This window comes from Anser anser (assembly GCF_964211835.1).
Source record: "Anser anser genome assembly, chromosome: 1".
NCBI lineage: Eukaryota > Metazoa > Chordata > Aves > Anseriformes > Anatidae > Anser > Anser anser.
The window spans coordinates 52,311,548-52,334,735 of NC_139720.1; the positions used below are offsets into that span (position 1 = coordinate 52,311,548).

At 33.4% G+C, this 23,188-nt stretch overlaps 1 long non-coding RNA gene across 1 annotated transcript; it reads right to left on the reverse strand.

The window, feature by feature from the left end:
• Positions 1-211: 211 nt before the first annotated feature.
• On the reverse strand, positions 212-22,699 carry LOC310888728. The gene is made up of 4 exons (XR_014576102.1): positions 22,323-22,699; positions 8,295-8,452; positions 3,551-4,419; positions 212-1,677 (listed from the first exon to the last, which is right to left on the reverse strand). It is a non-coding gene; the product is annotated as an uncharacterized lncRNA (long non-coding RNA).
• Between the last annotated feature and the right edge of the window lie 489 nt (positions 22,700-23,188).

The window sequence follows — 23,188 nt, forward strand, 5'->3', positions numbered from 1 at the left end:
GCTTTTTTCTTCAAGTTGCCAGAGGGGTTGCAATAGGACTCATCGAAGAGTAATATACAATTCAGCATGAGTCATGGAGACATAACAAAAGAATAAACATTTCATGGATGAATGATGACAATGTTTATTCTGTTATAATTCAAAATACTCATATGCATTTTTATTTTACGTAAGATGTTTCAAATGACATATACATATGAATACTGACAAAGTTAGCATGTATATCGGAGTGAAAAGTAATTAAAATCTTATGGGTAGAACTGTTTGGTATAAAGATTTTGTGTGTTCTAGCCAGGCTAAGGCACGCTTAAATTAGAAACAAATGCTGTCTTGGTATATAAGCACCTCTCTCTCTGAAGAGCTGCAGCAAATATTTGATACAAGCAAACCATTTCTATGAACTTACAGACCAGTAAAATCTGTGAGTAGGGCGAGAAATAGATAGGTCATTTTTTATAACAGATGAATGAGAAGTCAACAGTCCAAAGGATCATGCCGGGACTGCTAAAATGATCAGGAAAAGATCCTAATCATATTGTTGTTTAGCCTACATACAGTAATCATTTTTTAATTTATTCCTTGAAAATGTACACTTTTGTACATATTTTTAAATATTACAGTATTTTTTCCCTGAAGATACAATTTTCATATTTTCATCTGTTTGTTTCATAACATTTTAAATATAAGCATGTTATGCATTTTGTATTTTTTGGTAATATGGGGTTCATTGATTGTCATTCTTGGCCTCTATTTGGAATAATATTTGTCTAAAAATCTTATGCAAATCCTAAAGTTTCTTAATTCTTTTTTTGGTGATAGAAGATGCCCTAAAGCCATCTTGTACAGGAAGCTGAAGTTTGGATATGGGAGACAGAATAAAGGAAACTATAGTTGAAATATAACTGATATATGCAAATTTTCCTCCCTATGTGTCAGTGTAGCATACAGTGATGGTGCATGGGGCACATGTCTTAGGTCTCCAATTAATGTGTTCGTCTTTATGGAATATTCACAATGCTGTAGCAGTTTCAGCAGAGCAATCCTAAACTAACCCTATGGTCCAATGGGTACAAATTGACTTCCAGTTTCCTTGAGGAATGAGGATGAGTTAAAGACAACTGCTAACATACACCACTTATGTTGTTGTATGTGTATGTAAATGACATGACCCATACAGTGACCATTTTTATACTTTCATTGAGCAGTGACAGAAAAAGTCTACTGTAATAACTCTAATCAATACATAGACAAATGAATAGACACCAAGAACATGAATCATCTCCCTAGATGTACACAATACATCTCTAGTCATTCATACTCTCCTTATAATCAGTGTAGAGAAACTGAGGCATCTCAGAACCCGAGGCATCATCTTTGATTTCCTCCTTAGATCAAAGAATTTGCACCATGAAATTGACTGTTTCTCTCACTGATTACCAAGGAACAAATGAGCTGTCAGTGTCCATGCTGCAGCCAACTAAATTCAGCTGTGAAGGATCCCATCAGTGGTGTTTTTCTTTTGGTTCTGTAGTTGACCCCGAGTTCCATTGTTATCTGTTTGTAGGTGTAGAAGTTTTATTCTGAGCTCTATTTTGAGCAGAAGGATGCACTAAAGGAGGTGATTAGTTTTGCTGTGGAAGAACTTGCACCTAAAATCCATGTTAGATTCAGTTTATGCTAAGAAGAGAGTCGAAAAAAAGTTACTTCATTAAATGTGCTTGTGTGGAATCTAAAAACAAATTTCAAATTAAATATAATACAGTACTTCTGTTAACATTAAATATTTTAAAGACATATGTAAGTGTAGAATACATTATAAACATACATAATTTATCTGCATATCAATACAATGTTATGCATCAGCACTTGTTTACACTCCTATATACAAAATTTTCTTTGCAAAATAAGAACAACAAATGTTTGAAAATGATGAACAAATACCCAGCCAAATAAATTAATGAATTTTAAAATATTACTTTTTTTTTTCTCTAATGTCTGTGTTTCTGCATTTTTCATCCCTCTAGCATACGCAGGTCTTATAGGGCATTTATATAGCAGTGAAAACTAAAAACTATTACTTACTATTTTTCTAAAATTATTACCTGAATTACTTAAATTTCTATAAATTTTAGTCTGTGTTTTGTATGTAAAGCAGGGATTAGATACTCTTATCTGTCTATATTTTGTTTAGTTAAAATATACGTTACTTATGCCTGTGACTGTCCTTTCCTATGCCATATGTATTGATAGAGACTAGTTAAAGAGAGTTTGAACTTCAGCTGTGGTTGTTAAGAAAGTTTATAATGCAAGAACAAAATTATGGTATTTTGAAAATTTATAATATATTCTAAATTCTTGAAATATATGCAAAAAATATATTTGCTGAATTACCCAATTAATTACATACTTGCGCATGCATCACTGCTCTTGAACAAAAACAAAATTTAAATATTTTTCTAAAATTTATTTTAAAAAATGTAATATATTAAAACAGTTCATACATTAAATGTTTTATATTCTGTAGCTTCATCTAATAACTACAAGAAGAGAATGAAAGAAAGATCAAAGCCCATATTCAGTACTACATATTTTCTCCTTTACATAATTTTCTATACTAATGAGCTGTTAGAGCATTGTGATGAACGCAGGTCTCAAATCCTTTTGGGTGTATAATTTCAAATGATTTTCTCCTATGAAATACAGAAGACTTAAAATCCAGTTTAATATTTTAATAACGTGAATGATAACAATTAGGGAATCCCTAAGCAAGCGTTGTGAAACAGCATTGAATATCTATGTGATGATTCTGGATTTTACAGAGAAGAGGCTTATTTTTTAAAAGGCCGAGAGATTATGGACCAACAGAAAAGAGAAGTAAAATGTTTAGAACATTTCTTTAGAAAATAACACCATAACAATATAAAAACTTGTACTATAATATAAAATTGAATTTACACATTGCTGACTAATTTTTTCTACAGGTGGGAACCATTTTTGATTCAGTTAAAAAGTTGTTTTTGGTTCTTGTTTTTGTTTTCTGGAGAGGACAGATTTAAAACATCTTAGTTTCAATAGTCATTATGAAGTGAATTATGTATTCCAAGATGAAATTGTATGTGTACTAGCCATTCTTTTTGGCTGAAATGTTAACTTTTCTCTGGAGGAGAGAGATATCAGTACCAACTGATATAAATCTATAGGAATAGACAACTTTCTTTTTAGTCACTTCAGGTTAAGAGCAAAGACATATGCACTTGGCATCACATATAGACTGTCAAGGGATATGTCCTCTTCTGAATACTTAATGACTGATCAGAGAAATGAACTAGAAAGGTAGCTGTGCCATAATTAGTGCTGTTAAATATCCATATATCAGGTACCCTACAAAAAGCTCTATAGGGTCAGACTGTTCATTACAAAATAAGAAAGAATAGCTTTTAAAAGGAAATATCCAGCTATCTGCAACATAGTGATCTCTATAGCTATTCTGGGAATAAATGTGGAAAAAAAAGCACATGTAACAGATAGGAAGTAGATAAATTATGCATGCCTGAGCTTCTCTTTGCCAAAAGGATGGTTACTTCACACAGTGCTTGCCAGGAAATGCTTATTTTTCCCATGACTTCTCAAGATGTTAAGCTATTAAAAGAAAATAATACAGATGGATTTAAATGTTCAAGGGGACCTGATTTTCACAGGGTAATTGCTCAGCACTTTTTAGTAATCATAATCCATTAAATTAAGCTACTGAAAATACTGCAAAAGGCTGGTCACTTTTAGAAAACAAGGCTGTTACATGAATCATTAAAAAACAAACAAACAAACAAACAAACAAAACAGGAACACTAACTTAGTCTGAATGGTATTCCATTATTTAGAAGGAGTCTAAAGATTCTTCAAAGATTCAGTTGTATATATTTTCAGAGAATGCTGTGTGCAGCATCTGCGTGGTTCACTGAACACAGATGCCTGTCTTTGTCATGGGCATGTTACAGGCTTGAGTAAAGCGAAATACAATGAAATGATATCTCAATTCAATACCTAAGTCATTTAATGAATGTATGAAGATCTCTGGCACTGCATATGTTAGTATGCAGACATGACAGCATGTATAGAAACAGAACTGAGGTGAGACTGGATATGAAATATTAAAGAAACAGAGAACAATCAAGGCTGCATGAGAACCATGTTGCTGTCAGAATGAGAACAATAACAAAAAGGATGGTAATTAAAATGTCAAGGTATTTGGGTCACAGAAATACTAATTTCTTACAATTTCTGTTTGTAAAAATCAAGTTCAATGATAACCTTATGTCTGCAGTACTAGTGGGAACAGATGCACTGTTTCAGCTTCGTGATTGCATTTGAATTCAGTCCCAGAGAAAAGGCAATCCCAAAATCTCAACTGCAAAAACACTCCTACAATAATAATAAAAACAAATAAATAAAGAAAAAGAAGCAGGTTTACCAGACACAGACTATAAATATATAGAAAAATGTTCTGCACAAAAAGTATTTCTATAACATAGAAAAAGGTATTTCTATACCATACAATAAAACAGAGAAACAGAGTACAAAGCAGTCCAACACAGTTGAGAGATCTTCTGAGAACCTGGAAGTGGTTTCATTGTGTTAGCCTGACGCTGGTAACAAACCTAGACTTTCAGTACGGATCATCACCTGCATGCTAGCCACAACGTTCTCCTCTGCTGAAAGGTTTTTGGACATTCCTGAACTATGTTTGCTGGCAATATTTGAAAGAGTATGTAACAGAAACTTAAGAAGAACCATACAGACCAAAGGATCATTTATTTCAGTATCCCTCCTCCTACAGTAGACAAAAATAAATATTTAGTGAAGGGTGAAAAAAGCCATCAAACCTACATCCCCTGAATAGCACTGCAGTCCAAGCCACTCTCCCAGCCTTTGATCTTGTCTCCTGCAACAAAGGTTTTGGGTTTGACCTCTGTGAGGTCCATGCTACCTCACAGAGGGCCTCTCCCCAGTCCTGTGCTGCTGCTGAGCCAGCTGCTGAGGCTGCTCAGATACTTCTGAAATAATGAACCACAGCAGTTTACAGACTATCATATTAAGGTTAACCACCATCAATTTCAGTTTTCCTTAGTAAATCGAACTTTTTTCTGTCAATTCAAAAGATGCTGCCTGAGCAGTTTAGTGGACTGTGCCCTATTAACTCCTGACCCATGCTTTAGGGTAAACTGGCAAGATGCTATGGGTTGCACATGTCCCACTGTGGAACTTCTTGACATCATAAGAAGCAAATATGTTGCTAGCCAAGGACAGTATTGACATGTAAATTTGTGATGACAAATAAATAAATAAATAATCAACCCACAACAATACATATAGCATTGTAGCATTGATGTGCTACATCCTTTTTGATGAAATATGTGCTATATCCTTTTTGATAAAATATTTAGGAACAGATAATGTGTGGTAAGTGTGGTAATTCAGCAATTGCAATTCTCTGTAACAGACATAAGAATTAATATTTTATCATCTATAAACTGGCATGAGGCTGATATATCGCTGCCAGTTGCAGCTATTAACTTTGCTTCACAAAAAGGTATTGTTGATATTGGCTTTAGTAAACATTACAGTGAAGGGAACATTATTTATTGTATGCAATGGTGCCATATCATTTAAAAAGGATTATGTTTACTAGCAAGAATAAAGAGACCATTAAATTTTACAAAAAAAAAATTAATATCAAATAAAATTCCACATTCCTTGGTAGAAAATGTAAAATATTTAAAACATCCTTTCAGACTTGCCTTTACTTACAGTTTGGATAGAATGCATACATTCCCCTTCTCTCATTAAGTGTGATGTGTTTTCTAGACATGAATGACACCTGACCTAGAACTGTAAAGAAGTTCCACAACACAAAAAGCTACAGCAGAAATATCAATGTAAATGTTGACCATTTCTCAGCAAATTACACATTAAAATGTAGTTTTATTTATTCTTCATCAAAAAGTGGGTATTTAAAAATAATATATGGATACTTACATATACTTATTTTTCATTGTACCAATGAAATAAAAAGATAGTTTGTAGCATAATAGAATCTAATTTAAAAAAGGATATAATAATAACTTAATTAAACCCAAACAGACATCAGTATTTAATTTTATGCTTAAATGTGAACTTCTGCTTAAGAACTTTTAAGATTAGAGAACCACTCAAAACTTGAAGGTCTATATTGAACTGGAATGTGTATTTGATGAGTGAGAGGGTAAATGATATTTTTATTTTCTGCTGAAACAGTTATCTAAGATGTATAAATTAAGATTATATTTCAAATGTTATATATAATCATTTAACTTAAACTAGACTCTAAATGCTAAAATTTTTCCTTTATCCTAGTGTTACCAAAAATTGTGGCTATTTTTTTGTTGCTGTTGTTTTCAACTTGTTTTTATATTCTTACTACCAACATGTATTGCCAAGTACTTAACAAGCATATATTATTTTAATCCCAGTTAAAACGATTTGTGATTGAAAACTGTTATGAATCATAATATAAGGTGGAGGAGCTCAAACTACCTTTACAGGACTTGTTTGAGGGAAGAAGTTCAGCTGTAGCAATATGGGGGGGGGGTGGCAGTGCACCTGGCCACAGACATAGACTCACTTTTGAAAACAGCAGTTGCCTCAGATGTATGTTACTCTTCCTCTTCTGGAAGTTCTCACATCCATAACCCAGGATGGAGTATTTGCTCCCAAATTATGTTTTTGAAAAGTCAGCTTGTCAAATTAAACAACCAACAGAATTTTCATCAGAAAAAATAAATCAATAAACCACACAACACAAGCAACATCATCAATGAAGACTCAGTTTGATAAATTATGTTGACCATTTAAATACTGTTTTTGAAGCTAAAGGACACATAAGTAAAGCCCTCTGTAATATATACTGGGATATAAGCCTGAAATTTAAGATTTAATGTCTAGACTATCAAAAGTTTTTCTCACTTAAAATGTGCTAAAATGATGCTAGGTGTATAGACCCTAAGGCAAAATTAATCTTGACAAATATAAGACAGAGTAATATGCTTTGTCCACACCTTGGATCATACTGAACTACATCCAGAAAAAAATATTTTAGAACAATGCTTCTCTGTACATTACTAAATTGTGCTTTAATGTATGTTAATAATGATTTATAAGTGAACATATTAAAATTCAGATTTGAACTTTTGAAAACGGTGACAACATTCTTCAAAGCAGACAAATTATCATGAATGCTAATTACAGCATAAATAAATAGTTGACTTTCACCAAGGAAATTATTTTGGGAATACATTAAAAGGTTGGTAAAAAAGGTTGTGAGTACTTATATATTTAGCTGTTTAAAACAAAATTGCCTAATTTCTCAGGGGCTTATCTTTAATACAAGATTTTTTTATTGTCTCTGAAAAAATAAATGAAAAAGAAACCTCTCTCTTCTCTATAATTTGGTTTATTCACATTCATTTCCTGAAATGAAATTTTAATATACAGCTTATGGCTGAATTCAATCCTTTGCATCTCTTGTCTTTAGCTGGATTACACAAAGAAAGGCTGAAGGACTGAGATGTACTTGGTTTCTTTGGCTTGCCTTTTACTAGAACTACCAATTTTGTAGACAGTATAGGACAACGAACAATCACTTCGATACTTATTGCATTTATCATACTTTGGAAGTAGTTGGAAAGCCAAAACCTCTCAAGAGTTTTATTCACTCATTCCACTAATGCCTCACATAGAGTCAGCATTATTTTAACATAACATTTTACTAAATAAAGCAGTAACAGAGAAAGTAGTACCTCTCAGGCTGGGCTGTTATCAGTCAGAAACAGATGGAAAGTTGTGACTGTAATGCAGAATGTATTAAACTGTGGATTTCTTTTTTTGGACATGTTTTCTCCCAAGTTCATCCAGTTGACTTGATTCTTTTATCTAGTATTTATGTCTTCTCCCACAGACTAAAAGCTTTGAGGGACACAAACTTTCTCATCAGTTATATGAGTGTCATGCAGTGTCTACAACAATGAGACCCATGTTTGTTTTTAAGTGTTTTTAAAATAAAAATGAATGGTAAACACAGATAATAACGACACAGTAGTGACTACAGGCTGTCTTAACATGCAAACATGTAGACAATTTAAACTTGAGTAAACTCTAAATTAGCCCTGTGTAAATCTTTTGATAAGTCTTCTGATATGCCTGGTGTATATTTTTGAGTATATCTCCATTATCTTTTGCAAACTGACAAGAATGAGCATCACCTGACTCTAAGATGGTGAGGTGCAAGTCTGCACTGACGTAGAAGCTATGTAGCTGGGGATCTGGATCACAATCTGACAGGAGTGGAGGCTGCATTCCTTCCAAAAATGACTGCCCTTCAGGAACTGATCAACTGGAAGCTGGTCCTTCAGGAACACAGCTGTAAGAAGGAGACCATAAAAAACAAACAAACAAACAAACAACAACAACAACAAAACACAACACTTTATTTTCTTCCCTTTCATCTTTCTCTATTTTAAAGCTAGACATCTAGTTTGTGAATGGAATTTCCTATCTCTCTTTAACCAAATAATTTTAGGTCTTTCTGGAGAAATCTCAGTGCCTCTCGATCAAGCTGTGTCAGCCTATAGGAAAATATATAAAAGAATATGTCTGTTACTAGGATTATGTGAAAAGTTGCATGACATATTTCTTACAGAAAAAGCCAGAACCTTCAAAAACACATGGAACAGGTCAAATCTGCACTCTCTCTTGCATCTTAAATATTGTAAAAGCTGTGGTTTGCGCTTGCTTGGCTGAAGAAATACAAGCTTAGTCACATGCAGTCTGGCAATGCAAAATGGTCTAAGAATGAACAGAGAAACCATTGTTTTCCCCTTGACTTAGAACATAAGCAATTAGTAATAATAAAAATATTTTAAAAGGACAAGAACCTGCATGAGATTGTAAGTAAAATAACCCATCGTCTCTTTGCTTGATGGTACATTTTAAAAGACAGTGCCTTTTCTTCATCTCTGTGCAGAAAGTCCTGTGAATTTGCATTGTTTGATGTCACATTCTGATGATTAATAATAATTTTATATAGCTAGGGGGAAAAAAAGTATGTCTGTGCAGTCAAGATAAACATCTGCTGCCATTTTAAAACATGTCCTACAGTTTGTGCCCTTGTGCTATTTTGTGTAACAGTTACCAGAGTGCTTTCATCACCATGATTCTCTGGATTTCCATTCTCATTTTACACACACACTACCTTTGCAACAAGCTCAAGAGGAAGCTGTGAATGGAAAAGTGCTTTAATAAAAGGATAGCAGGTTTACTAAGAAAATGCATGGATTGTGTCATTTGCCCTTTGGAGCAACGGCTATGATCTAAGAAGCAGAAACAAAGCTTGATCTTCCTCTGACACTTCTTTAGATATTGGTCTGGAATCGGAAGATTCAGTGCTTTTGACCTATGAACTTAACAGATGAAAACAGAACCAGACAGAGAGGGAAGAGCTAGAAAAACAAACTGAGCTAAGTTTTAAGGGTGACTAAATAGATTATACACATAGAATATACATAGCCACTCTCTTTTCTTACTAAAAATTCTATTAAAAACAAATTTCAGTCTGTGCCTTTTCTTTTTCAAAAGTAAAAGGGGAAGAATCAATATTTCTAGATGTTCTTATTTGATACTGGCACCAGGCATAGTTTTTCTGTAGATGGGAAGGAGAAAAACCTAGTGGGCTGAAGTACTTTCCCAGACGGTTTAATATTGTGAATAGTATTTGCAAATTATTGTTGAGAACAGAGGAGATATTCCATAAATCAGGAAAAGCTGAGTTGAGAATTGAAGGTCATGGAATTACTGAGCTGCTAGTGGAATTCTGTGAACTAAAATCTAATAGTGATTTTGGAGGGTTGAGAGGAGATATCCTGGCATATGAAGTGCAGCACAACTCTATTTGTTTTTACTCTTAATGAGAAGCCAAGACCTTGTGCAACCTGGAAAAAATCAGTGGCAGTGTAGAACCAAAACAAGCCTAGCTCCTGGAAAATGTGGAAATAAGACTAACCAAGAAACTTCCAGACTTCCTGTACTTCTGGCATCTCTCTTTTTCTCTACCTTCCTCTGCATAATTGTTTGTTTCTCTGATAATCATAGCTCAGTTCTTCTGTACACATTCATTATGCTCTGTGCTTCAGTCATATGATCAACAATTTTTTTTTTAATGGCAGAAAACATTCAAATGCTAGGAGGGGATTCAGAAAAAAAAAGGAATATTTTGCAGTATGTGAGCTAAGAATAGAACAAGATCTCTTTAAATCTAGTGTACTTTCACATGGAAATAGAATTCCTCTCAGTATGTTGTGAATTAATTAAAAAAAAAAGAAAGTCTTTTTTATCCAAGTCTCGGGTCTTGTATTATACCTTGCTCTTTACCAAGCATGAGTACCAAGAGCTCTGCTGTTTTGTTTCCCAGTCTTCCTCATTTTTATTTTTTTCCATCTCTAATCAACACTGAGTGCTGGAAATTTTTTTGGTAGTAATAGGTAAAGTGTCAATTTTTCTGGGGCTGTTTAGAAACCAGTTATTTGAAAGATTAATTTTAAAAAGTGTAGCCATAAACTGCTCTGAACAGCAGAGAGATGAAGTTCTGTTCTTACTTACACACATTTTCTTCAGCCATTTGCACTTTTAAAGAAATCAAAAAACAAAGGAATATATTTTGTTTCAGGTATTTTCAGATATACAACTGTGTTGCTACTTATTCCATAGATTCTTTCAGTTTTAGAATTTCCATTATTTCTATTAAAAAAAAAACTTATAGCATTTTTTTCTAAGATGACCTGTAATCAAAATTACATTATAATTACTTTATACATTGTATTTCTATCAGTCAGAAAAGCATTGCAATGCAATCTCAAAATTATGTTAAATCCAATGTAAGGCAATACCTCCTGAATAACAACCTTTATAGATCTATTTTCCACCAGGGCTTACCAGATCTTCAAATAAGAATGTTTCTTGTAGTCATAGCTGAGCTTAGCTAGGTTCAGGTTCTAATGAAGGATTCAGCTATTCCCACATGACCAACAATTTTCTGTCCTCTAAAATGTCAAGCTCAAGGGTCACACAAATTTGCTCCCTCTGCATGTGCTACTTTTCTCCTGCTCTAAATACAAACTTTTTTTTGTACTCCTGTGATCCCCTAACCTGCTCTATCTGATTGTGAGCATCCTGAAGGAAAGTATCCTGAAGGAACGCAAGGGCATGTTTGAAGTTATGTTGGTGGCTTTCCAACTGCATGTGATCTCTATATCAAGTGAAACAGCAAATAGCAAACTGTATGATTTACTGAAGGGGACAGTCAAAAGCTGCAGGTTATGATGGAAAAAAAAAAAGTGTTGGTTTATTACATCCTAATATTTGCTTGGGATTCACTTATTAATATAATGTGGCATTGATGTGTCTGGCTCTTTTTATTTGGAATGGAAATTACCTCATAAAAAGAGAATTGATAAGCAGGGCTTTATTCATGTCAAGGGAGATGGGCAATGGATTGTTCTTCCCTCACTCCAATGTGTCTGTAAATTTTAATTAGAAGGCAAAAGTCTTGAAGTCTGAAAGCCGTGCAAAATACGTTAAAAAAAAAATCACAAAATAACAATAACAAAACACAAACTGAGAAGTAAATAAAAGTATCGTTGTCTTGTACTGATGAAAACTATACTCTTCTCTTACTCAAAATATGGTTTATTCTAGACTTACTTTAATGTTCAAGCCAGAGAAAGTCCTGACACTCACAGAAAGATATCGATTGAGATGGAAGGGGCAAATGAAGAGGACAATGACTTTAACCATTAAACAGAGACAACACAAGCATACTTATTGAACTTCACAGGAGAAAAGTATTAAATAGTGATAACTGAATATTCAGCTGAATTCAACTATAAAATGGTTTTAACAGTCCAAAAAATAGCCTGTAGTCATATCTGCTTATTAAAAAGCAACCTGTCAGCAAGATTCTGAATTCTTTATCTTGTTGATCAGATAAAACATTGCTTAATTGAGGGATTCCTCAGGTCCTGTGAATGTGAACTTTCTTTTTTTTCTTTTTTTTTTCCTTTTTTTAGTACATATATATATATGTATATACACATATATATATCCAATAAGTAATATTGTTCCAAAAGCTCTGGTCTAAATTAAAAAGTTGTTTTAAGGTAGTGTGACAATACTTCCCTTTTAAAAAGGAAGCTGTAGCAACTTGCTGCAGTGAAAGAGAACTATGTGTGGTAAGGGATGAAGCCAAGTTCATGAAGAACAGACCGTAAGGGCAGGAAGTTAAGTTTATGTCACTTTTTCTGGCAAGTTACTGTCTGACACCTATGAATTACAACATGAAAACAAACTTATATATATAAGTGGTAATACAGTCTAAAAATACAAGCACACAAGAATAATCTGTTTTGGGCTGTGTTCATTACTTTGTCTTACGGATTGTACCTTTCAGAGCACTGTTCTAAAACTGAGTTGATCTTAAATTAGTCACAGTATTTCCCTCTGCCTTTCTTACTGCAGTTATTAGGGCATACTGTATAAGTATATATAAGGAAAGGAAAATAGATTTTTTGGAATGTGTCAAAATGTTTTCTGAAATCACTGCTGACTTACACATTTCTGCATGCCTTCAAGTAACTATTTGCTATAGTTTGACTTTATATTTTCTGTTGTGATCAGTATCTACTCATGCTTCTTTGTTTTAGTAATAGGATGCTACTAGAACACTAAATGTTCTAGAAATCATTTGGTAAAGCCACCTGCAATACAGAATTTTGATATCTGAAATACAGAAACTATAAAATCAGTCTGAGTTTCTGATCACATACAGTGAAATATTCTCTTATTTACTTTTTCAGCAGAGGAATATAGAATAGATTATATTTTGGATGCTGAATCCTTTGGTTCTCATTCTCATACACAGTCTGAATTGACTTATGATTTTTAGCAACTTACACTTTCTTTGTAGGAACAATGAAATCAGTAGTTCTGCGTACAGTTGTGACTCAGAAATAGAAAGCCCTGTAGAAATGCTTAACAATATATTTCTTGATTACATACATTTTCTTTCAAGTGTTTGACAGTCATACATACAGCATAAATGAGATTTTTTTTTTACTTAATATACCAGAAGGTGTGTCGTATTACTTTCTTTTCCTTCTCTTTGATCTGTCAGAAACATAACTGCTTCTACCTTTGACTGTTTAGTTACTTCACTTGTTTCTACTGTATCTCTCACACAGAAGTGTATAATGAGCAATATTCTAGGCTTTTTAATCCTACATTGAAAGAAAAGATTCAAAATTATAATAAACATCAGAGATATATAAATGAATTTGAAGGCTTTTTTTTTTTTTTTTTTTTTAAATTTGATAACTAGGCATATGTTAACCACCACCCCCAGCTCATATTAATTACAACTACTGAAGCTGGTCAAGCTTCTTTCTGGGCCTTAGACACTTTGTGACATCTTGTTAGTTTTAAGACCTCTTAAACTGAGCATGAATTATATGTGTTCATTTAGACTCCTCTAACACCAGATATAGATGGAATAAAGCCTTATTAATTTGATATTTCACTTTTTATGTGAAATTCAAAAAAGGATAATGAATTCAAAGATTTTTTCAGACAGTATAAAGCTCATAATCCTTTCATTCTATGATGCTGCTTATCGCTGTTATTTCTTTTTATCTGCAAATGCAAGTTTGTATTATAACAAAATAATAATAATGATAAAAAAATAAATAAAAACCAGTTTTCCAGGTTCAGAAGCTCAAGGCAAAACTTAGTTAAAGTTGAATGGAGATTTGTAAAGAAAATATGAAAGAAAACTAGAGAAAAAGCCCAAGTTGTTTCTTAATTATTTTTTGAGCTTTTCTTCAACTGTTTCCCTTCACTGCTAAGCAAAACCACTCTATTTGAGTACTGGCATGTTATAAATGGATTAGAAGTAGCAAACACTAGGCTGTATATAGATGTTTATTTTTTATATTTACTATCATTGTTGGCTGTATCCTTGTAGGGAAGTCTGACAGAATATGACAAGAGGTGCATGCATGTGTGTGTGCAAGTGTGTAAACAGAGGAACAGACCAAAACAGCAGACTTACTGCTTGACGTAAGTGAATCACAGCAATTGCTCCACTGATTCATGGTATGATTACCTGCATGTATCATGCAGTAGGCAACTGTGGGCATGCTGGTGTTCATGTAGACTGCTGCACTGCCGTGAGTCACACTGCAATATGAAAAGGTGTGTAAGGTCATGAAGATGAAAAGCATGCTACTTGTTTGATGCATGCTTTGTAAAAGTAAAAGGTAAGTGTTTAGGTTATAAGTTCTCCACAGCAAGATATACTTTATCTGCACTTTCACATGATACATCCTCCTCCCTCCAGTGAAGACTTAAAAACTCATGAAATTCTGCTAGTTACCAGGAGGAACTACAAAAAGGATAACACATTCACCATTTGCTTCTTATTGCTCTTTCAAAATATTGAAATATTTTAAAGTAGATATCTAAAGAATACATTTGTATTCCAATCCCAAAATTCTGTTACTAATGGAAAACTTTTCAGTATCCTATTTCTGTGTGTGTAGTAACTGTATACTTAGTATCTTATTGTCTTGATATGATTCTCAGGAAAGAAAGATAAAAAGCAGATTTTTTATACTGCTAAACCACAGTGTCAAAACTTCCAGATGACGTGGTGTTTTTTTCTTGATCTCAGTTCTCTCCCTCTCTTTAAGACCCTTCAAAACTGCAGATTAAATTCTAGTACCATTTTGGGCATTTTTTCTTAACACACATTTAAGTTAGCGGTAAGTAACCATTTTGATTTGAACTTCTACTAGATTTCACAGACCAGGTTAGAGAAGAGGTTGAATGTTACAATACGTCTTTCAAAAACAAATTGTGTATAAGAAGAGAAAAGAGAATGAAAGACAGTGAGATCGCAGGAACAGACATCCATGTGGCTTTCTGTCAGTAGTAATGGAGCTGTCTCAGAAAGCAGTTTATTCTTGCTAACAAAATGCACAGCATCAGCCAAATGTAAACAAACCTTCAATTATGTTAAGGAGAAGCAAATGGCTGAACTAAATCAGTTGGGAGGGAAAAAAAATCAAAGACAAAAACCTCTTTCAGCCAGGCTAAGACATGCAGAGCAACATGTGATATTGCACTGAACTTTGAACATAATGAAGCACTCCTAACAAGATGTTAAAGCAGAAAAAGGAAAATAAATAAATAAATAAATAAAATCCAAGGCTAAATGAAATATTAATTTTGATGCACTGTGAGATATTTCACAAGAAGTTAATATTTCTGAACTTGATATGACGTATTTCACTAAATTATAGTTTTAATGAATTATGTATTTTAGCTGAAATTTCAGTTTAAAAAGTAATTGGTTTACATTACTGTTTTCATCATTTGTTGATGCTTCTTATTGTCTTCTTTCTTAAGGAGACTCTCCTCTTCATCCTTATAAATATCTGAAAATATCTTGCATTTTGCCATGCTGCTGTAGTTGCAGCAATTGTCTGATAATAGATTCAATTATCTCCAGTTCTCGTTGCTGTTGTCAGCATGCATAGCCATGAGGTAGGAGCTCTTCTCTGCCTCTGCTTGTGTTTAGATATCAGTGTGATTTTGAAGGAAAAGAAGTATATTTTGACTTAAATTTTGGCTGTGTTTTGGCCAATAAACACTTTCCTGTTAATGTTTTTTGTTTTCAGGCTTAATTAGTTTTGTTACAAAATAATTTGTAAGCGATAGTAAATTGTAAGCTTCTATGATCCTAAAATGCATTTTGAAATTGATGGATTTCACTTTTCTTCTTGTGGATATCATTTGCAGAGACATTGTAAAAAAAAAAAAAAAAAAAGCTAGAAAGTTAAAACCTTTATTTTTTTTTTTTTTTTTTTGCCTAGAGGTGTTCTTATCATTAGGAAATAAAGCTGTATGTTTGAAGTCACCTAAGCCAAGAATATTCATTCCTTTCTCAGGCGCATAGGTTAAAAACTCTTTTTCACAGTAACATTCAAGACTGGTTTTTATTCTGTGTTAGCACAAACCAAAATTTATAAACTTTTTAAATGAATAAAGTTCCAAACACTCAAATTTATCCCCTATATTTTACAATGCAAGAACTAGGTTACGTTTTTAAAGTTATTGTGTGATGTTCAGATGAGCTGGGAGCAGAAGTATTGAAGATTCACTGTATTCCACACTACGTAAGCTAATACATGCTTTTACCCCAAAAGATTTGTAATTGTGTTTTGGAAAAAATGAGTGAGCAATGACAGACTATGTTTTAGATTCAATACCTATATATATAACAACACTTGAGCATCATATATTGGCTTATGATTTATAGCAATAAAAAGAATTGCAGAATTAAAGAAAATTGTTAAACAGAAAAAAAGTTCATTTCCAATAAAGACTTTTTTTTTTTCCTTATATACTTTATCTCTTTTTCTTTTAAGTGGACTTATAGCCGTATCTAGCAGAAGTACCTCACTACTTATGGAAGGGGAGGCAAAAGAAAGGAAGATCTTGAACAGCTGTCAGTGTGGTAATGACTTTGTTGTGCCAAAGATGTAAACTTCAAGGAAAGACAGGAATTGCTTACTTACCTAAGCTATGATCAAACCACATGTGAATTTTCACCACCCAACAATTGCTATAAGCCAATGGTGAACAGATTTATGTGAGAAAGATGACTTACTTCTTTGGCACTGGGAATGGGACCTTGTACTTATTACCATGGCACTGCAGAATGAGTGTACGCTTCCTCAGTGCATGCCTAGAATCTTGAACCTGGCATCTAAAAAGGAAGTTCTGGATTTCCTGTCAGATTATCTCATTTCTGAAGGAAGATATATCCAATTTGTTGGCACATTTCTACTCTCCCAATATTGTCACTCAAAAAGGAAAAGACAGATGGGTTCTGGTTTACTTTATTTTATTAGTAAATGTGGAATAGTCAGGGACACAACCTCATTTACCCAGTGTCCATGCTTCCAGGGTCCTGCTGTAGGTTTCCTTGCTCCATGCCACAGAGTTGTAGCACTGAGACAGTCCCTCATGGTCCTTTTTTTTTCAGCATAGACATTAGTGACAGTAAGATTTTCTACTTCATAACTCAACACTCAGCTTGCAGATAAGAAAAAAAAAAAAGACGACTGAATTATGTACTGGAAAAAATAGTATATTTAAGTTGACATATGAAATGTGTCCTACTCTCCACACTTCAAATGCTGAATATTTCATTGAAAAATGAAATCTTTGTAATAAAAATAAGTACAAAAGTTTCTGTGGTCAGAAATCTGTGCCCTTTTTAAGTAAGGCATGCCTATGTTTTTAGCTTATTGGACAATCCAATTGTTAAAAGGTGTGATTGAGTAGTAATTTCATGCCTTCCTCTGTGATATAAGAGTGGGAGTGCTCTCTATAATACCACCCTAAATTGATATATCATCCAAGATTTGTTTTTTCCTCAAATAATAAAACAAGGTTATGTGTAGTTTCAAAAAATGATATATTTTTTCATACGTAGAAATGATGCAAAGATAAAAAGTAGTCTATGTTCATGTACTGGAGAATCTGAGTGTACTTCTACTGAAGTGAAAGGAAAGTAATTTTAAAGTATCTCCATATTTCAGAGGCACTGATCTATTTGCAACTGATAAAAATCATACTTTGAAGTAATTCTATGCTTTTAAAAATCATAGCCAGGAGCAAATACCTATTGTTAGGAGAATAGCATTAAACCCTAAGGGAAAAGATTGTTATCTGGCAAAACATGCCAGAGTAATATACAACTTTCCTGCTTGTTTCAGACAATTTTATTTCATATTTCATTTGGCATAGATCTCCAAATCCAACAGCTTTCATGAGGAATTTCTTTTAGTCCACAGGAAAAGAAAGAAATGAATAATAAAACAATAAATGGTGAAGTTTATGCTTAACCTAACAAGATGCAGAATGTAAATCATTTCTGCATATTTGCAAGTTACGACAACATTTTAAAGTTGAATTTTGTGTAGCCAGAAGACAACGTTTATGGCTCACAACTGGGAAGCTGGCAGGATATCATTCTTTCTGATTATGTATATCAGACATAATGTCTTCTAATATATGCTCTAGAAACTGGCATTATCTGCTCAATTAGGCCAGGCAAATAAAAGAATGCAAATATATGAATTAAGTAGATTTTCCTCAAACTGTTTTACTGTCACTCTACTGTGACCTGGTTTTAAGTCATGCAAAGATGCATTCTCATAGACTCTAGAAGCATACATCATTTCTACCGTGTAAAATGAGCAAAGTACTATTTTACTCTGATAACTTCTTTAGGGGATCAGTCTCTCCAGGCTCCTTGTTGTTATGGGTAGAAAGAGGTTCCTCCAGAGGAAGATACTGAGCTCTAAATTGAACACCACCTTTTGCCTAATTCTCTTCATTGACCATTAGATCTGACCACCGAATGTTGCCAAGTGATGTCTGCAGCAAATCCATGTTGCGCTTAGTGGTGGCATGTTGTTTTTAAAACAGACAACCTTATTTTTCACAGCCAAGCAAGTCAAAGGGCTGTGAGTGTTAGTGGACTTGACAGCTGGATATGCATCTGTATCTCCATCTCTTTCTCTCTCTGTAGTATACGATCTATCCATAGGTGATTGTATGTATGTATATGCGTGCATATATAGATACATGTATATACATGCATGTATAAATATGTGCAATTGTATATATGCAGATGTACATACACACTTTATGTATTCATTTTTACATATTTAGAATATGTTAGCTTCCATTAAAAATAAATATATATTTTTAAGTGTTAGCTGATAAGAATACCTGCCAGCCATCTGGACTTAACTTTTGAAGCTGTTATCATGGTACTCTGTTGTTTGTAGAATGGTTGATCTGATCAATGCCAGACTTGCAATTAAGAATAAGAAGCAAATGATATGATGTTCAGTAATATAATCACTATCCATTTAAGTGTCCCAAAAGTACAGTCATACTTGTTCTTTCACCCATCGTAAAACAAAGTCCATTTGCTAGATTAAAACACTACATGTTGGATTACTAACCCATTTGTGTTCAATGAACTTGAATTTGAGCCACAGGTATTTTATGTTATGCAGAAGCATTTCATAACAATATTTGTTTATTCAAAGACTTGATTTAATTTCATACAGTTTATAATTTTCAAAGATACTACATTTCTAAATGCATTTATAGAATGATAAACTTTCTTTTGTATGTACTCAGAATTTTACCAGATGTCATATTATGAATTCACATCTATTATGTTCTTGATTTTTCCCTTTACTTGCTAATCTGTATAAAAACTGCATTATTTATTTATTTATTTTCACATTAGATATTAGGTATTTTCACATTAGGTATTCTGTACATCATAAATATCATTATTTGACTGGTGTGCACTAGTAGGAACCATCTTTTTTTTTTTTTTCCTAGAATACAAACTGTATGCGTTTGTGTTTCATAGCAGTGCATCCAAATTCATCTAGACAATTCTTCTATACACCTAATAGATTCTTCTTGCAGAAATGAGAAGATCTACCCCTCGAATATATACTCGAATATACTTGAATATACTACAATTCTAGCAAAATTCCAGCTGAATTAAGGAGCTGGCCTAGTGAATTTACATGACAGTGCAAATGTTTATATTTGTACATTTTTGCACAATAAAGCTGAATTCTTAAAGACATGAATAATCTACTAGTACAGAAAGTATTTATGTTAAAAAAAATGAGAGAGGTTCAAATCTTATCTAAGATTTTTGAAGCCTTGTCTTGAAATTTTTGCTTTTTAACAATTTATTGTTTTTAACATGTTATGAAATGTCTGTAATCTTGTTTTTAAAGTATCATTATCATTATCAAAGTAACTTGAGATAAGGAAAATAATTAAAGAAATTCCAGTGACTGGTATATTCACTATTTATGCAAATCTGCAAATGAGCACATAATTTCTATTGATGAACACAAACTAAAGGACAAGACGTTACACTTACTTAAACCTGAAAATGTGAATGTATATATTTGAAGAACTAGACCTTTAAAATAAATTGCCTCCTTCAGCATAGTCCACTCTTGGCTCTTCCACTAAATGCTGAGCTGAGCCCTGGATACTGATGTTTCTTCATACCCATCAATTGTGCTGATGTTCCAGTCAGTGCTTTACTCGTTATATATATACATGTCTGGCTGCCAAAATGGCACAAAACTCAAGTCACTACCATAACTCAGTAGCAACCCCACCTCCTGGCAATTTAATGAGCTTATTTTTATAGAAAGAAGCTCTGTTCTTGATTCATTTTTTTTTCCTGACTTTTGACAAATTTATTAAAAACCTTCAGAAATACTTAATCCTCTGTAAAACAGCTGGACAAATAGCCAGATTAATTCTGTAGCAGTTCATTTCAATTTGATAATCATGGCTGTAATTCTCTGCCCCAATCAGAATAAACTTTTCCCCTAATTAAAGACTAATGTTTGTTTGTGTGTAATTTGTTTACTTTCATAGGTAAAACTACATTATTTGCATACTTTCTTGCTGGGATCCCTTAGGAAATCAATAATACATTTTCATTTTTTTAATAAAAAAATCCATCCTTTTCATTAATTAACTGATGGTATCAGTACTATGAAGTAGACAAGGCTTGTTTTGCAGTGTCTTGCCTTCATTTGTCATGTCCAGGTAAGACCAGAGCATTTTAAAGATAAAGAGACCAGGAAAAACAGCTTTCTAACTGATGTTTCCATGTGAAAGCCGCATTAATCATCTCTTTGTAAGTATTAACAATAGATTCATTACTTTGGATATAATATTTTTGTGAACGAAACATGTATTTGTAAATAAGCTTTCTGTTTGCTCATTCGTATACCTCACCTGAACAAAGATAACATGCTTGCCATACTTTCTCAGCCTGTAACTGAAGTGGTTGATCCTGCAGCTTGAAATGTGGTTGGGTCTGAGTTCTTACTTCCTTGGAGACTGGGGGCACTTTTCGCTCAGAGCAAGTCTGGTGCATAAGGCAGCAGCACCATAACTGTCTGCCCCGAGGCACGCATTCCTGTGATGTGCATTCCTGCCTACTTCTCCTGCTCTGGGGAGTTATCTCCTGCTAGTTTATACCTGTAGCAAATTAAAGCTTTTTTTTCACATGTACTTACAGACACATTGCCAAGGGTGGAGAGACTCTAATTGTTATTTACCATGGAAATGTTACCATTGACTTCACTAAGCACATGATCAGTCTCTACTTTCATAACCTAGAACCCATAAGATAGGCAATACCATAAGAAAGAATATTTGTAGAGAATTAAACTCACAGTCTACTCATTAGTTAGTGATTTCATTTCTGCAGTATAATACTGCTCTCAGTTATACAGTAGCATCCAGGGTAAATCAACAGCTCTAGGAAAAATAAACAAGCAAACAAATAGAGAAAAAAGACCCTCTTAGCACTCCAAACCCTGCTCTTTCATATAAGCACTTACAAATTGCATTGACACATGTGTGACTTGCATTTGAAGTTTGCTTTTGAGTCACAAGCACTGTATAGCTGAATATCTCTTATTGAAACCTTGTTCTTAAACTGCACTGTAAGAGTGACTCTTCAAAGTCTATGTACAATTGCACAGAGGATTCTCACTAAAATAGTATAAATTCCTTGATATGATGCCATTTGTTCAGCAGTAAAGGGAAACCAAAATAGAGTGCTCTATAAATAAACAACCCTGCAAAAATATTAATGTAAATGCTGCATATTTTGATTTCTGTGTACAGAAAATAAATTTTACTGTATTTGCAAGAAAATACTAGTTGCTAATTTCTAGCATTTATGAACGTACTCCAAAAAAAGTAATTTGAGCAAATTTTATGACTTAATTGAATCACTGTAGTCTTTATATAATATTCATATCAGTATAATATACAGAATGCAAAATAATACATAGAATCCAGAATAATCTACACAGCCAATATTTCTATAGCCTATTTTTTATTCTTAAGTCACAACTTTTGCAGTCTTGCAGTAAATATTAAATTCTAATCTCACCATTTTTTTAATCCTTCCTCTTCATAAATATGAATTTAGTCAAAGTATGCAACTATTCAGTTCGAATCTTGAGCTTGTCAAAATATTTCTATCACAATGAATCTAATCTACAGAACTGGAATCTCAAAAGCCATACCTATGTAAGGCATGTGGGTGGAGGGTGGAATTATTTCAGCTGCCTGGAAATTTGGTGTCTGGATTAAGCTAGGATTTTGTCTTCTTTTCAGCTGCTGGACAGAACAGGTATCCACAGAGCAACTTAACCCATCCCATAAGAGGAATGTAAGTTACAATAATGTTGCGATGGTTGACATAGGTTAGATAAAGCCTACCTTTAAGTAATTGTGATACACCCATATGTGATGCATTTTCTATGAAGAAAAAAAAAAGGAAAGGAAAGGAAAGGAAAGGAAAGGAAAGGAAAGGAAAGGAAAGGAAAGGAAAGGAAAGGAAAGGAAAGGAAAGGAAAGGAAAGGAAAGGAAAGGAAAGGAAAGGAAAGGAAAGGAAAGGAAAGGAAAGGAAAGGAAAGGAAAGGAAAGGAAAGGAAAGGAAAGGAAAGGAAAGGAAAGGAAAGGAAAGGAAAGGAAAGGAAAGGAAAGGAAAGGAAAGGAAAGGAAAGGAAAGGAAAGGAAAGGAAAGGAAAGGAAAGGAAAGGAAAGGAAAGGAAAGGAAAGGAAAGGAAAGGAAAGGAAAGGAAAGGAAAGGAAAGGAAAGGAAAGGAAAGGAAAGGAAAGGAAAGGAAAGGAAAGGGAGGGGGAGGGGGAGGGGGAGGGGGAGGGAAGGGAAACGATCAAGTATCAAGTATTGTTATGGCTTTATAAAATTATAAAACAATTTATAAAAAGCATTATAAAATACTACCAAATTAATCAGTGTTACTATTTAATGGTCTTTATAGATTAACTTCTTGCTAAGAAAATATTTAAACAATAGATAAAATACAAGATCCAGGACTTTTGTATACATATTTAACTCTATTTGAAGCTTTTCAGTAAATAAGA